Here is a 13,218-nt window from a genome sequence, read left to right as displayed (position 1 = left end):
TTTGTGGGTCTCTAATTTGAAGGAACGAGTGCTCAGGTTAATTATTACCTGTGGATCCTTTGAAGATAAAAGGTGCTGGTAAGTAGTGCCAGTGAGTAGTGCAGTTAGAACAATATTGACTTTCTGATACCTGCTTTACTTCCCTGATGGGGTTTTTTTCCTTGATATTGTAGAGAGATGGAAATGTAGGAGTTGTACCGAATTACTCCCTCAGAACGCAGAAGAGGTTGGTGGACTTCTGCATGGCCCTGGGTGATAGAGAGGAATCAATCTTGCCTTCCCAGGCAAATTTATTTCTCCATGCCCCTGCTCTTGATCATGGGACAATGTAAATCATGTCGTTAAAGCACAATGTGGACAGTGGTGTTGGGGTGATTGTTGACAGTCTCTGTGTAAAGATCACAGTGTGTCAAGGGGCTTTCAGGGACTTACAAGGGGTTGATAACATATTATTCCTCATTTCCCCCTGGAAATAACCTAAGGAGATAGCTGTTTCATGTGAAGACAAATTCTTTTTCCCTCATGATACTTAAATCACACATGGGTGAGATAGTCATCCTTAGTCAAATTGCTTTCCAGCTGTGGAGCTGTGAAATCAAACCTGTCATGCGCTTTCAAAATTAATCAAGGATTGGCAAACTTTTTCTGTAAAAGAGCAGACAGCAAATATTTTAGGCTTTGCAGCCCCTGCATCTCTATAGCAATTACTTAACTCTGCCATTGTACACCGTGAAGACAGCAATTAACAATAAGTAAATGAGTGGGTGTGGCTGTGTTCCAATGAAACTTTGTTCACAAAAGCAGCATGCACTGGACTTGGCCCACAGTCGATAGTTTGCTGACCCCTGAACTAGACAAATCAATTTGCCTAGTTAAAAAAAAAGTCTCAGTTTTTATTGGGATCTTGTTAAATTTATAGAGTAGAGAGAAGTTAAACACCATACATCCAGTGATCTCACTCCTAGATATTTACAGAAGATGAATGCCTAGACAAAATGTTCATACAAAACCTAAACACAAATGTTTACAAAAGCTTTATTTATAATCATCAAGACTGGAAACAACCCAGGGGCTCCTGGGTGGCTCAGTCTGTTGAATGCCTGACTTTTGATTTTGGCTCAGGTCATAATCCCAGGGTTGTGGGATGAAGCCTCATGTCAGGCTCTGCATTTAGTGTGGAGTCTGCTTAAGAGTCTCTCTCTCTCTCTCTCTCTCTCTCTCTCTCTCTTCCTCTGCCCTCTCCCCTGCTTGTGTGTACTTGCTCTCTCTTAAAAAAAAAAAAAGACGGAAAACAACACAATGTCCATCAACTGATAAATCACTAAACAAATTGTGGTGCATCTAAACAATGGAATATCACTCAGAAATAAAAAGGAACAAACTACTGTTAAAACTGTTAAAACATAATACTCAAAAGTATTATGTTAAGTGAAAGAAGCCAAATATAAAAGCAACATGCTATATAGGGTCTATGTATAGGTCATTCTAGGTAAAGCAAAATTATAGGGACAGAAAACATTAGTCCTTGCCAGGACATGGAAGTGAGGGAAGGGACTTAATTATAATTCCTGATTAAAGTGTCAGCTTGGCCACAAGCATACGTATTTCCATCTTATATGAATCTAACTGCACAGGAATATCTTTTATAACAGTTGGACTTTTTTGACTGAAACTTATTGTTTTATTAGAAAATTTAAATTCTTGAGGTGCCTGGGTGGCTCAGTAGGTTAAAGTGTCTGACTTCAGCTCAGGTCATGATCTCACAGTTCATGGGTTCAAGTCTCCTGTTGGGCTCTGTGCTGACAGCTCAGAACCTGGAGCCTACTTCAGATTCTGTGTGTGTGTCTCTCTCTCTGCTCCTCCCCGACTTGTGCTCTGTCTCTGTCTCTCAAAAAAAAAAAAATTAAAAAATTAAAAAAAAATAAAGTAGATGGGAGAAAATCAAGAAACTGTTTATAGAGGACGTAACCATGGTTGTGATTCAAAACAAGCCAAATGTATTTCTATATATAATGGGTCTCTCTCTATAAGAGGTTGGGTAATGCTTCTGTGACTTCCCAAATCAGGATGAGTTTGGGTGTATGGGCTGGGGAAGGACTTGGGAGAGGTGAATTCCTCTGTGTAATGAGGTGAAGAATTAGAATACTGGGGAAGGGTGGGGAGCAGGAGGAGAGAAGAGATTAACATTGGCATGGGGGACATGTGAATGGGTGGAGGAAGAAGAGCTGAGAGCCCTCAGGGCAGAGCACCCTAAAAGGGTCTCCCTCTGACTCTGAGTGCTCTGCATTCAACCAACTAATTGTCTAACCAATCAAGCAGGCTTTGAGGGTCAGAGTTGTCCAAGTAGGGACAGGAGGGCCCACACCCCCAGGGAGTTTGTGTCCCCAGCCAGCACCTTCCAGCATTAGCCAAGGATATCATGTTCCTTAGGACACCCCCACCATTGCCCTCCACTCTGTTTCTGGGGATGTGTCTCTATCAGTCAGCCAGGAAGTGCTTCTTCAGCCCTATTTTGGAGGAAAATTTCTTTCAATGAGACAGTGCAGTTCAGGTAGAGAAAATAGATGAGTTCTCATGCTAGTATATTCTTTGAAGAAAATATATTATAACCAAGGACATGTATTCTTTCTAAATATATCTGATTCTTCCAATGAAAGAGTGCGGTCTTCCCTCTGTGCCATGTTAGGGGTATAGGATCAGTATATCCTAGGAGTTTGGGCTTAGAGGAATGAAGGGGTTAGCTTAAGCTGTGAGTGCCTGCTTTGCCTTCTAAAAGATGACAAGGGGAATGGAGCGAGATTGACAGTGGTATTGCACACCCGTCCCCATCCTGAGGTCTTCATTTGTGCTAGCTCAGCTGTCCTATTTAAAAAACACTTTGTGTTTTCATAATACATTTACAAAAATATACCAAAATAAAGCAAAACCAAAACAAAATTACTCTAAAAGCATTCAAGGGCTTGTCAAAATGAAAAACAAACAAACAAACAAACAAACAAACAATAAAGAGTCCACCCTAACAACTTGCTCTTTGACAGGTATGAATGGGAACATTTTCCTAAAATCAGTGATACTTGTCTTTTGGAAAGAGTTGCTAATGTCCAGTGGAGTCAGACCAGGTAGATATTGGGTGAAGGGTGTACCTGAAAGAGGACTTCAACTACCTCCATTCTGACCTCAGTCTGTACTTTCTAAGTGATTAAGTTATTCTTTCCAGCTTATCACTTAACTCAGGCAAAAGACTCCACAGCGAAGCATCCCATATGGGAACCAAAACTACCCCTTAAGCAATAACAACTGACCTGACCTGACCTGACGTGACTGACCCCAAGACAATGATCAACCCGACTTTTACTGCCTACATCTATGTTATGTACCCACTGACCTTTGTCCCACATTTTCTTTATATAAATCTAGAAGATATTTTCAGCACTTTGGAGACCCTCTTTGTGAAGTCTTCCTGGTGCTGGCCTCACTGAAATAAATGCCTGTCTGGTTTCACCACCACTTATCTTGGATCTTGTCAGCAGCAAGTGGCCGAACCTGGTCCGTTTGGGACCCCTGGAGCCAGGATCTCTTGCACCTCTGTACCCCAGTTACAGATCTATGGAGGTGCTGATGTGGTAGACCCTGGGTTAGCCAGGGCAGGGCCAAGAATAGGGTAAGAGCTGCTTAAGGATCTATTGTGTCTTTGCTGTTAACCTCTCTGGGAACCGAACTTGGAATTCTACAACGAGTTCTCCCCACCAGGTGTGTATCTTGAGGAGGGGAAGCCCCACCCTAGGGAGGCTCTTCCTGGTACATGGCTTGATGACATCACTGCAGGGCAAAGGGATTGCGTGACCACCTCCGGTGGAAATGTTCATGGTGCAGCCACACAGCATCTGGGGGAGAGTGAGGGAAAAGCTGGCGATAGAGGTAATGGTAAAGGAAGAAAAGTAATAAATGCATGAAAGGCAAGAATGATCTAGTTGGTGAGGAAGAATAGAAGTGCTCCCATCATCTCTAACCCTGAACACCCCCTGCACACACATACACACAACTTAACTCAGGCTTTCGATCCTTGAGACTGATCAGCACACTGAGATCTCAGTGGAAGTACTTAGCGTTTCTCTTCGATCATAAACAGAATGTTTGATCATAAAGGAATGTTGTCAGGCCATCAACTTCTTTGGGGAGGGTAACTGTAGTCCCTTCCTTCTCAAGGGGAACAGAATTTGCTGAATTTGATCACTACTGTTTTGTTAGGACTGGCTGTCCCACATGGAAACCCATAAATGCCAGAACCTGGTGATGATGGAGATGACTCACAGGCACCATCTTTGCTCTCGATGTTTCCTGCTGAGAAGACCCCTCTTACTGATTCTTTCTTCAGTGAACACTGCTCACCTTTCAGACTGTGCTCAAGCATCACTACAGGAAGCCTTCCTTGACCATCTGACTAAAAATCCTGTTTACTAGATATTTATATGATAAAAGTGACACGTGCTTACTTTAAAATGATACAAATATATAATTAAAATAATAAAAAGTCCACTAACTCTTACTCTCGAACTCTACTCCTCTGAGATAACCAATGTTGAGCTTGGTACGTATAGTTCCACTTCTTTCCTCGCCAAATACAAACTGATACACACCTATGTACAAACACTTGCTTGTTCTTTTCCTCCCCCCGCTTGCCGCCCCCACACGAAGTCGCATTATACCAGGACTCTGCAGTTTGCTTTCCTTTTTCCTTTCTTTAATAATATCGCACATCTTTCTATTTTAATAGCAATGTCGCAGTTCACAATTTGATACTTGTTACAATGCCTGATTTTAATTTTTAAAAAAAACCTGCCATACTGTCTCAGACTTTTGAAACAAGATGATTGCCAGTGGTATCTTACTTCTGCTTTACATGGATATGTAGTAAACAATTTATTTAATATGATGTTTGTTTTTAGTTTTTGCTAACTAATCTTTATCATGGGTGAGATGGAATCCTGCTCATCCCACTTCAAATTTGTATTAGGAGAAGCTGCAGAATTCTTTCAAGTGACTTTTTGACATATTTCCATTTTACCCATTTTACCCTTTTCTATGTAACTTATTATGTTTATAAGTTTAAAAAAATTTTTTTAATGTTTTTAAGTTAAAAAAAATTTTTTTTAATTTTTATGCATTTTGTATTCTTGGAATAAACCTTTGTGGTCATGGTATCATTTTGTGACTTTACCGCTGAATTACATTTGCAATACACTATTTTACTTGTTTAGAAAATTTAAATCTATATAACTGAAATTGCTCTGTAGGTTTTTTCTATTTATCAAGCTCTGTGCCTGTCTAGCATCCCAGTCATAACTCTATCATAGTACTTATTACCTTGATGAAAACTATGTATCTAATTGTCTATGCATCAACAACCAGAGAGCGGGGAGGAGGTCATATTCAGCTTTCTGTCCTTTGTACCAAGCATAATGCCTAGGGCATGGTAGAAACTTGAGGCATCTGTGTTGAATGAAGGAATGAAAAGCTTTTAGAAATATTTTCCTTTAATTTTAATACTGTTTGTAGTTTGCCATATGCTATCTTTAGATTTCTTTTGTTCCAATGCCAGTAATGTCCACATTTCTATCCTCACTAGTTCCCTTGCAGAAATACCATCACCGAATACAACACTGCACTTAAAAGGAATAAACTAGGGCCACGTGTATCAGCACGGATAGTTCTCAAAAGTATAAGGCTAAACAAAAAAAGCAAGGATATGTATAGCGTGACACTGTTTAGAGTTTTAAAAATGCAAACAATACCATGCGCTTGTGCTAGTTGTGTACTGTTGGCTCTCAACCCCACTGCGAGCCTTTCTGGGAACTCTTCTGGATTGCAAGGGGTCGGCAACCCGTCAACCACATGTCACAGGCTCCGGTGAGGTTTTGCCAGGGCAAAGCATTGACAGGAGACTAAAAAACAGAAGAAAGGGAGAAGTCACTTTTCTGTCTGTGCAGGTTGTGTGTTTCCAGCAATGGCAGCACCAGCAAAAGGAGGAGGTGACTGAAAACAGGCATTTCAGTAGTATCAGGGGCTATTTTAGCAGCAGCAGTGCCAACCTGTACCAACCCAACGAGAAGGAAACCAAGTGAATAGCTACTCTGATCCCATTCTCCTCTTCCCCTCCACCTCTCACCAGTACTTCCCACAGGCCAAAACCAACCGGAAGTCAGAGATCAAGAGAGTACAGTGAGACAGTACAGCTCAGTTTTCGGAGCACAAAGAAACATGGAGAGCGGATCTGGGGGTGGGGGGTAAGTGGATGAAACTAAACGTTATCCCATATGCTTCTCCAGCCCTTTCTATACCTTTGTAATTCTCACTATTAAATCTCCCTTTATGTGTAACACATAGAGTGGTTTCTATTTTCCTGACTGGACAGTAACTGATTTAGTCTAGTTTAGGGATACCAACATATACAGCAAAGGAAAAATAACTTGCAAAGGAATAATAAACTCCATGTTCAAGATAATAGTTACTTCTCAATGGAAGAAAACAGAATGGAATTGGGGACAAATACACAGGCAGCATCCTGTATATCTGAAATATTTAATTTCTTAAGCTGGAAGTGGAAACTATGGATATTTTAAATGTTATTCTGTTTGTTATATTATTCTCTATTTTTTATATGCCAGAACTATTTAGCCATCCTAATGATTACATATGTGTGTATATATATATGAATAAGCTGATGAATAAACAAATGAAAACACCTGACTCTGAATTCTGACTCTGTCATTTAATAGTTATTTGAACTGAGGTAAGTTAAGCTAATTAAGTCTCTTGAGTCTTTGCATGCTCATCCATAAGGCTAAGAACATACCTTACGAGACTATTGTGATGATAAGTGGAAGAATATATGTAAACAGGCCCTAGCACAGTGCCTAATACAGGACAAGCCCTTAGCAGATCATAGTTTCCTTCTTCCTGAACTTTCAAGAAGAATAAGGCCTTGATTTTGATAAACTTTTAATTTCAACAAGTGTGCTATGTCTCAAGGAGGTGTTTTCTTTCTTTTTTAAAGCCTTTCATGTTCCTTCTCTGATCATAAGAGAGGTGGTTGTCCAGTGTAGAAAATTTGAAAAATACATAAACATATAGAGATGAAAATAAAAATGCACTGTAGTTCTGCTCCTCATAAACTGTTATAACTGTATACAAGTATTCAAATTAGAATAATACTATATAGTTCTGTGACATGGTTCTTTTTTTTTTTAGCTTGTATATTTTTATTGAGAACTTTTAACAACTTTCTTGTTTTGGGGGAGGCAGTGTCATCTAGTTGACGGAACGAGGGGGGGTGGGTATAGAATTTGACAGTTGTTACCAGTTGGCTGGTGACCTTTAGCAACTCACCCACTGATTTTATGTGAGGGCAGAGGAATTTCACAAAAAGAAGAGATGAGGTGTGATATTTAAGGCCTTAAAGCCTTAGTCTACCTGTTTTATAGCTTTCATTTTTACAAAGAATTTGAATATATCAGTATAGCTTATTTCTTTTTTAAGGCGGAAGAAAAATTCAAGGAGAAAAAAGTCAGTAGTATGAACTGAAGAACAATCCATGCAAAAGCTGAAAATTATCAACTGTTATCTTAACTTTGAGTTATCCCAACACTTTTTAAAAAAATCTTTGGTTTGGTTTTCTTTCCTAGTAACTAGTAACATTACTAGTAACATTAACCATTTGTTATTTGGGAGATCATGAAAATTTAGGGTAAATACAATCTATTTTCTTTAGCTGGAACAGAAATTGCTTGATAACAAATGAATTTACACAACAGTATCATTAAATACGGAGACTTTAAAGAGACAAATAATATATTGAACTATTTTGGAAAGTACACACAGGACAAACACATATTTTATCTGTATATATTCTAATGGCTACTTTTTAAGAAATTTTAAACATTCTGCCATTTATTTCACTGACGTATTGTTGACAGTGGCTGATGAAATTTTCATTTTTTGCATGTATTGTTTGCTGGGTTTCCTTCATCACAAGCTCTATCTTTGTCTTTTCTTTTTTTTTAATTTTATTTTTTATTTTTTAAAATTTACATCCCAATTAGTTAGCATATAGTGCAACAATGATTTCAGGAGTAGGTTCCTTAGTGCCCCTTACCCATTTAGCCCATCCGCCCTCCCACAACCCCTCCCGTAACCCTCGGTTTGTTCTCCATATTTATGAGTCTCTTCTGTTTTGTCCCCCTCCCTGTTTTTGTATTATTTTTGTTTCCCTTCCCTTATGTTCATCTGTTTTGTCTCTTGAAGTCCTCATATGAGTGAAGTCATATGATTTTTGTCTTTCTCTAATTTCACTTAGCATAATACCCTCCAGTTCCATCCATGTAGTCGCAAATGGCAAGATTTCATTCTTTTTGATTGCCAAGTAATACTCCATTGTATACATAGACCACATCTTCTTTATCTATTCATCCATCAGTGGACATTTGGGCTCTTTCCATACTTTGGCTATTGTTGATAGTGCTGCTATAAACATGGGGGTGCATGTGTCCCTTCGAAACAGCACACCTGTATCCCTTGGATAAATGCCTAGTAGTGCAATTGCTGGGTCGTAGGGTAGTTCTATTTTTAGTTTTTTGAGGAACCTCCATACTGTTTTCCAGAGTGGCTGCACCAGCTTGCATTCCCATGTGACATGGTTCTTTAACTTCACAAGATAAACATTTTCCTGTATCAAATATTTTATGATGTCACTTCTGCTGGCTGTGTAATATTCAAGGGGTTGGGATGTTTAGATTTTTCTAATATTTCACTAATATAATCAATTGTGCAATGAACTTCCTTGTTGATAAACCTTTCCCACATTTCTCACTATTTCCTTGGACAAAATACTTGTGGAAATCCTGGTCAAATTGTATGTGCACTTGATGACATCTTATGGGCTGTGGCTATCTTGTTTTCCAGAAAGACTGTAAAGAAAGTAAGAAAGATTGTACCAATTTATACTGCCTCTAGCAATGCTGGAGAGCACTACTTTTCCACATCAGGAAGATACTTTTAAAAAGAGAAGTTGGAACAGACATGGACTTACCAGTGGAATCTACAGCAATAATTCCAACTGGCTTAATGTTTAAAGAATACCAGCAAAGTGCCATAACTATACAGAGGAAAGGACTTCCATGGGCCACTGAAATCTAATTTTAACAGGTTGCCACGCAGAGGGATTCCAGTCGAAGTTTTAAGTGTCAATTGCTATCTGGAATCAACTATAAACATGGACACCAGTTGGATGTGATTTGGGAACCAGCTAATCTGTGGATTTTCTAAATCCAGACCTGCTAGTGTTACAGTTGGGAAATAATGCAGAACAAGACAAGCACTCTGCTCCTGGCCAAGGCCTGCGACTTTGATTTCCTGTTTCTTGAATGTTCACCTGTAACCTTTCCCCTGCCTCCAGTTTGAAGGGCCTGAGACCCACTCTGAAGTGGTTAAATCAGAAAAAAAGGAAGATAGCAAAAAGCATCAGCTAATAAGAGCTTCCACTCTTTGTTAATTAATTTCTGCAACTCTAACCCTCTGGCATCTGCCAGCTTCACTCTGTATTGCAGCCAATGAATTTCAAAAATAATTAAAGTTAATGAACTGCTCTTTGTGATAGGACCCTGAAAACTTAACAGCCATAATTAGTAGGAAGTGCAAAGTGGGGAAAGCGTCACTTGCTGATAAACAGAATTTCCTCATCTTGTTGATACAAGAGTCCTGGCCATATGTGAAAGTGATGCTCTATTGAGTCAAAGGAGATGTATGACTGGGTTTACAAATTGAAAGTAAATGAAGGACAAGTACTGATCTTGAAAATGATCTCCCTAGGCTAAAATCAGACCCCTCTCCCAACATTCCACAATTATTGTATCAAAATGTCAGTAAGAATTCATGATAAAGTGTCCAGCAACCTTAGAGGGTCAGTCATCCCAGCCAAAGTAGGGCATCGAACTTTCCATCCTTTAGTAACCAAAACAAACAGGAAAATTAATGACTGCTGAGAAGTCAAACACTAAATTGATGGTAGCTCTCTGAATTCAGTTTGGGAAGGATTTTTCGGTGTGAATTTCTTGAAAGCAAATGCAAATAAAGAGTCTGGAAATAGTGGGAATAGCTCCGGGGCTGGAAGGAAGTGACACATCTGAGCAGGTGGAACTTCACCTAGATGTGGGGTTTCCCAAGGGATTATACACATGCTTGCATTCTACTGTAAGGCGATTTTATTTATTTTTAAAGATTTTACTGTTAAGTGATCTCTACATCCAGCGTGGGGCTTGAACTCACAACCCCAAGAGCAAGAGTTGCATGCTCCACCAACTGAGCCAGCCAGGCTCCCCAGTAAGATGACTTTACATGGTAAATGGTCAAACATGTTTTTTCAGCTTAATAGTTACAGATTAATTGTAATTCATATTTAAACCATTCAACTAGCACGGCAAAACCTTCATTTCACAAGTGAACTTTTTCTTTCAAAATGAACACATTTAGGGGCCCCTGGGTGGCTCAGTTGGTTAAGCAGCCGGCTCTTGCTTTTGGCTCAGGTCATGATCTTACACAGTTTCATGAGTTCGAGCCTTGCATCAGGCTCTGTGCTGACAGAGCCTGCTTGAAATTCTTCCCCTCTGCCCCTCCCCCACTTGTGCTCTCTCAAAATTGATAAGCTTAGAAAAATAAAATCATAAAAAAAAAATGTATCTCAGTTGAAAAAAATGAGATGAGTTTAAAAACTAAATATGAGGGGCGCCTGGGTGGCGCAGTCGGTTAAGCGTCCGACTTCAGCCAGGTCAGGATCTCGCGGTCCGTGAGTTCGAGCCCCGCGTCGGGCTCTGGGCTGATGGCTCGGAGCCTGGAGCCTGTTTCCGATTCTGTGTCTTCCTCTCTCTCTGCCCCTCCCCCGTTCATGCTCTGTCTCTCTCTGTCCCCAAAATAAATAAAACGTTGAAAAAAAAATTTAAAAAAAATAAAATAAAAACTAAATATGAATGCAGGTAGAATTTGGTTCTGCCAAAATTTGAAAGTCTGGAATGCTGTGGGAAATTTCAAGGGAGCTACTTTATAATCTTCTTTCTTGAGCTTTAAGATGTACATGTCATCAAATCTAAGGATATCTCAAGTATAAAAGGAACCGTTATGAAGAAACAAGAAAATGCTGCCAACTAACTTACGGCCCATGTGCTCTGAGCACTTAGAATTTTATTTTATGTGTAACAAAAGCTCACTTTTAGACTTACTTGTCATTATTGTTTTTTACAGCTAGAACGCTTCACGAATTCGCGTGTCGTCCTTGCGCAGGGGCCGTGCTCACCTTCTCTGTATCGTTTCAATTTTAGTGTATGTGCTGCCGAAGCGAGCGCAGCCATCATTTCTTTTTTAGTCACATATTACAGCGGTGTTTCTGTGCCTTCCTGTATGTGTAGTAGGTTTTCATTTAGTCCATGTCACATTATGATCATTTTGAAGATGTTTTAACAATAAACCTCAAGTCCTGTGGTACTGACAATGCACATAACTCAAGGGAAGTGACAGCCAAGCACCTATGACCACATTTTTGCACACAGAGGCAATGGCGCTGGCAATGCGTCTTTGCTGCACCTGATTTCAGAGAAATAAACAGGCGCGAAAAAGTGTGCGTCTTAGAATAGGTAACATGCACTAACACCTTCTTCAAGGTGCTCCTTAAAGGTCCCTGGGGATTGTTTCCTTTCTTGGGTCTGGGCTTTTTCCAGGAGCAGAGATCACCAACAGAGGTGAGGTAATTCAGAAAGCCTTAGAGGAAATAATAAGTTGGATGTCAGAACGCTGTGATACTTCCTACTATCTTGTGCTGCATGGGGTCCTAACTCAGTCAATAGCCAGGCTGGCGCAACTAGGCGACTTCATGCAACAAATCATCACTCAATTGTGATGAATGTGTCAAATTCCCAATTCATTCAAGGGTAGAGCTTATGTAGTTTTCACCTCTGTGGCTTCATCACCCACCATGCATTGCACAATATAGGTAATAGATGAAAGACGGTTGACAAGACTGCTAGTTGTAGATAATTCATAATTCCTCAGTGAAATAATAATGATCTTTCAGTAGTGATATCCTCTAATAACTGTTCACTGTGAGTGGAATTGTGAGAACTTATGATGAGCCAAAGCATTGTTCTAATTGCTTTACATTTCTTCAATTCTTTTGCTTTTTCTTCAATTTTTTTGTTTTTATATACTTTTAAAATTTTTTGTAATTTTTTTTTGAAAGAGACAGAGACAGAGTGTGAGTGGGGGTGGGGCCGAGAGAGAGGGAGACAAAGAATCCGAAGCAGGCTCCAGGCCCTAAGCGGTCAGTACAGAGCCTGACGCCGGGCTCGAACTCACAAGCCGTGAGATCATGACCTGAACTGAAGTCGGATGCTTCACCGACTGAGCCACCCAGGCACCCCTAACTGCCTCACATTTCTTAATTAATTTACTACCTAACAATCCCCAAATTAGATACTATTATTATCTTGATTTTACATATGAGGAAGCTGAGGCACAGAGTCATCAGTTAACTTGCCCAGTTGTGGCATTTCAGAGCTAGATTTGAACTCAGGCAATTTGGCTTAGCATTCATGCACTTAACCATTATACTTTATTGCCTCTGCCATATAATGCTTTACAGCTGTAATAAAAGAATAAAAGCAAATAGAATTCTCTAAACCTGAAGATACTTAGTAAATGTATAAAGTAAACCATGCTCTCTGGATTCTCCATAAACACTTATTTATTGATCGTTCAGAGAATGAGGCAGTAAGAAGTACTCCATGCCATGTTAAAATTAACGATAACAAAACCCATGCCATCAGCGCATGCACTGAAAAAGGATGGAAGACTGATCTTAAGACTGTGACCATGAAGTTAAGGCAAAATGTCAAACCAAGGCAAAAAGTTTCGGGCTCTCCAAAAAGCACCTATAGTGGATACACTAACTCAGCATGTAAAAATCCTCACGTGTGCCAGCCGAGGGTTAAGTTCAGGCCTCCTTTTGACCACACAAGCCCTGAGACAGTATTTGGAATTTAGTGAGCTACAGCAATGAATTACCTAGAACTGAAATCAGACATGACAAAGTCTCGTCGTTGGTTGAATCCCGGCAGACTGTGGTGAATACTGTGTTAGGGAAGTTAATTAAACCCAGAAATTGAATTTTTCTTTTTT

The 13,218-nt window shown here is 39.7% G+C and overlaps 1 long non-coding RNA gene and 1 other non-coding gene across 3 annotated transcripts in view; both read right to left on the bottom strand.

Moving 5' to 3' along the window:
* Positions 1-13,218, bottom strand: part of LOC109502725 — a 35,627-nt gene that overhangs the window by 2,546 nt on the left and 19,863 nt on the right. Inside the window, exons 4-5 of one of the 2 annotated variants that reach the window (XR_006583273.1) lie at positions 5,793-5,942; positions 1,932-3,884 (exon numbers count right to left, since the gene is read on the bottom strand). This is a non-coding gene — a long non-coding RNA (uncharacterized LOC109502725). Of the gene's footprint in view, positions 1-1,931; positions 3,885-5,792; positions 5,943-13,218 lie in introns of those variants that run through there. The other variant, XR_006583272.1, reaches the window with a different exon arrangement.
* On the bottom strand, positions 11,284-11,390 carry LOC111562048. The gene has a single exon (XR_002745108.1). It is a non-coding gene; the product is annotated as a U6 spliceosomal RNA (small nuclear RNA).

Source organism: Felis catus, chromosome C1, assembly GCF_018350175.1.
Source record: "Felis catus isolate Fca126 chromosome C1, F.catus_Fca126_mat1.0, whole genome shotgun sequence".
Lineage (NCBI taxonomy): Eukaryota > Metazoa > Chordata > Mammalia > Carnivora > Felidae > Felis > Felis catus.
This window is presented reverse-complemented; position numbering and strand designations above follow the sequence as displayed.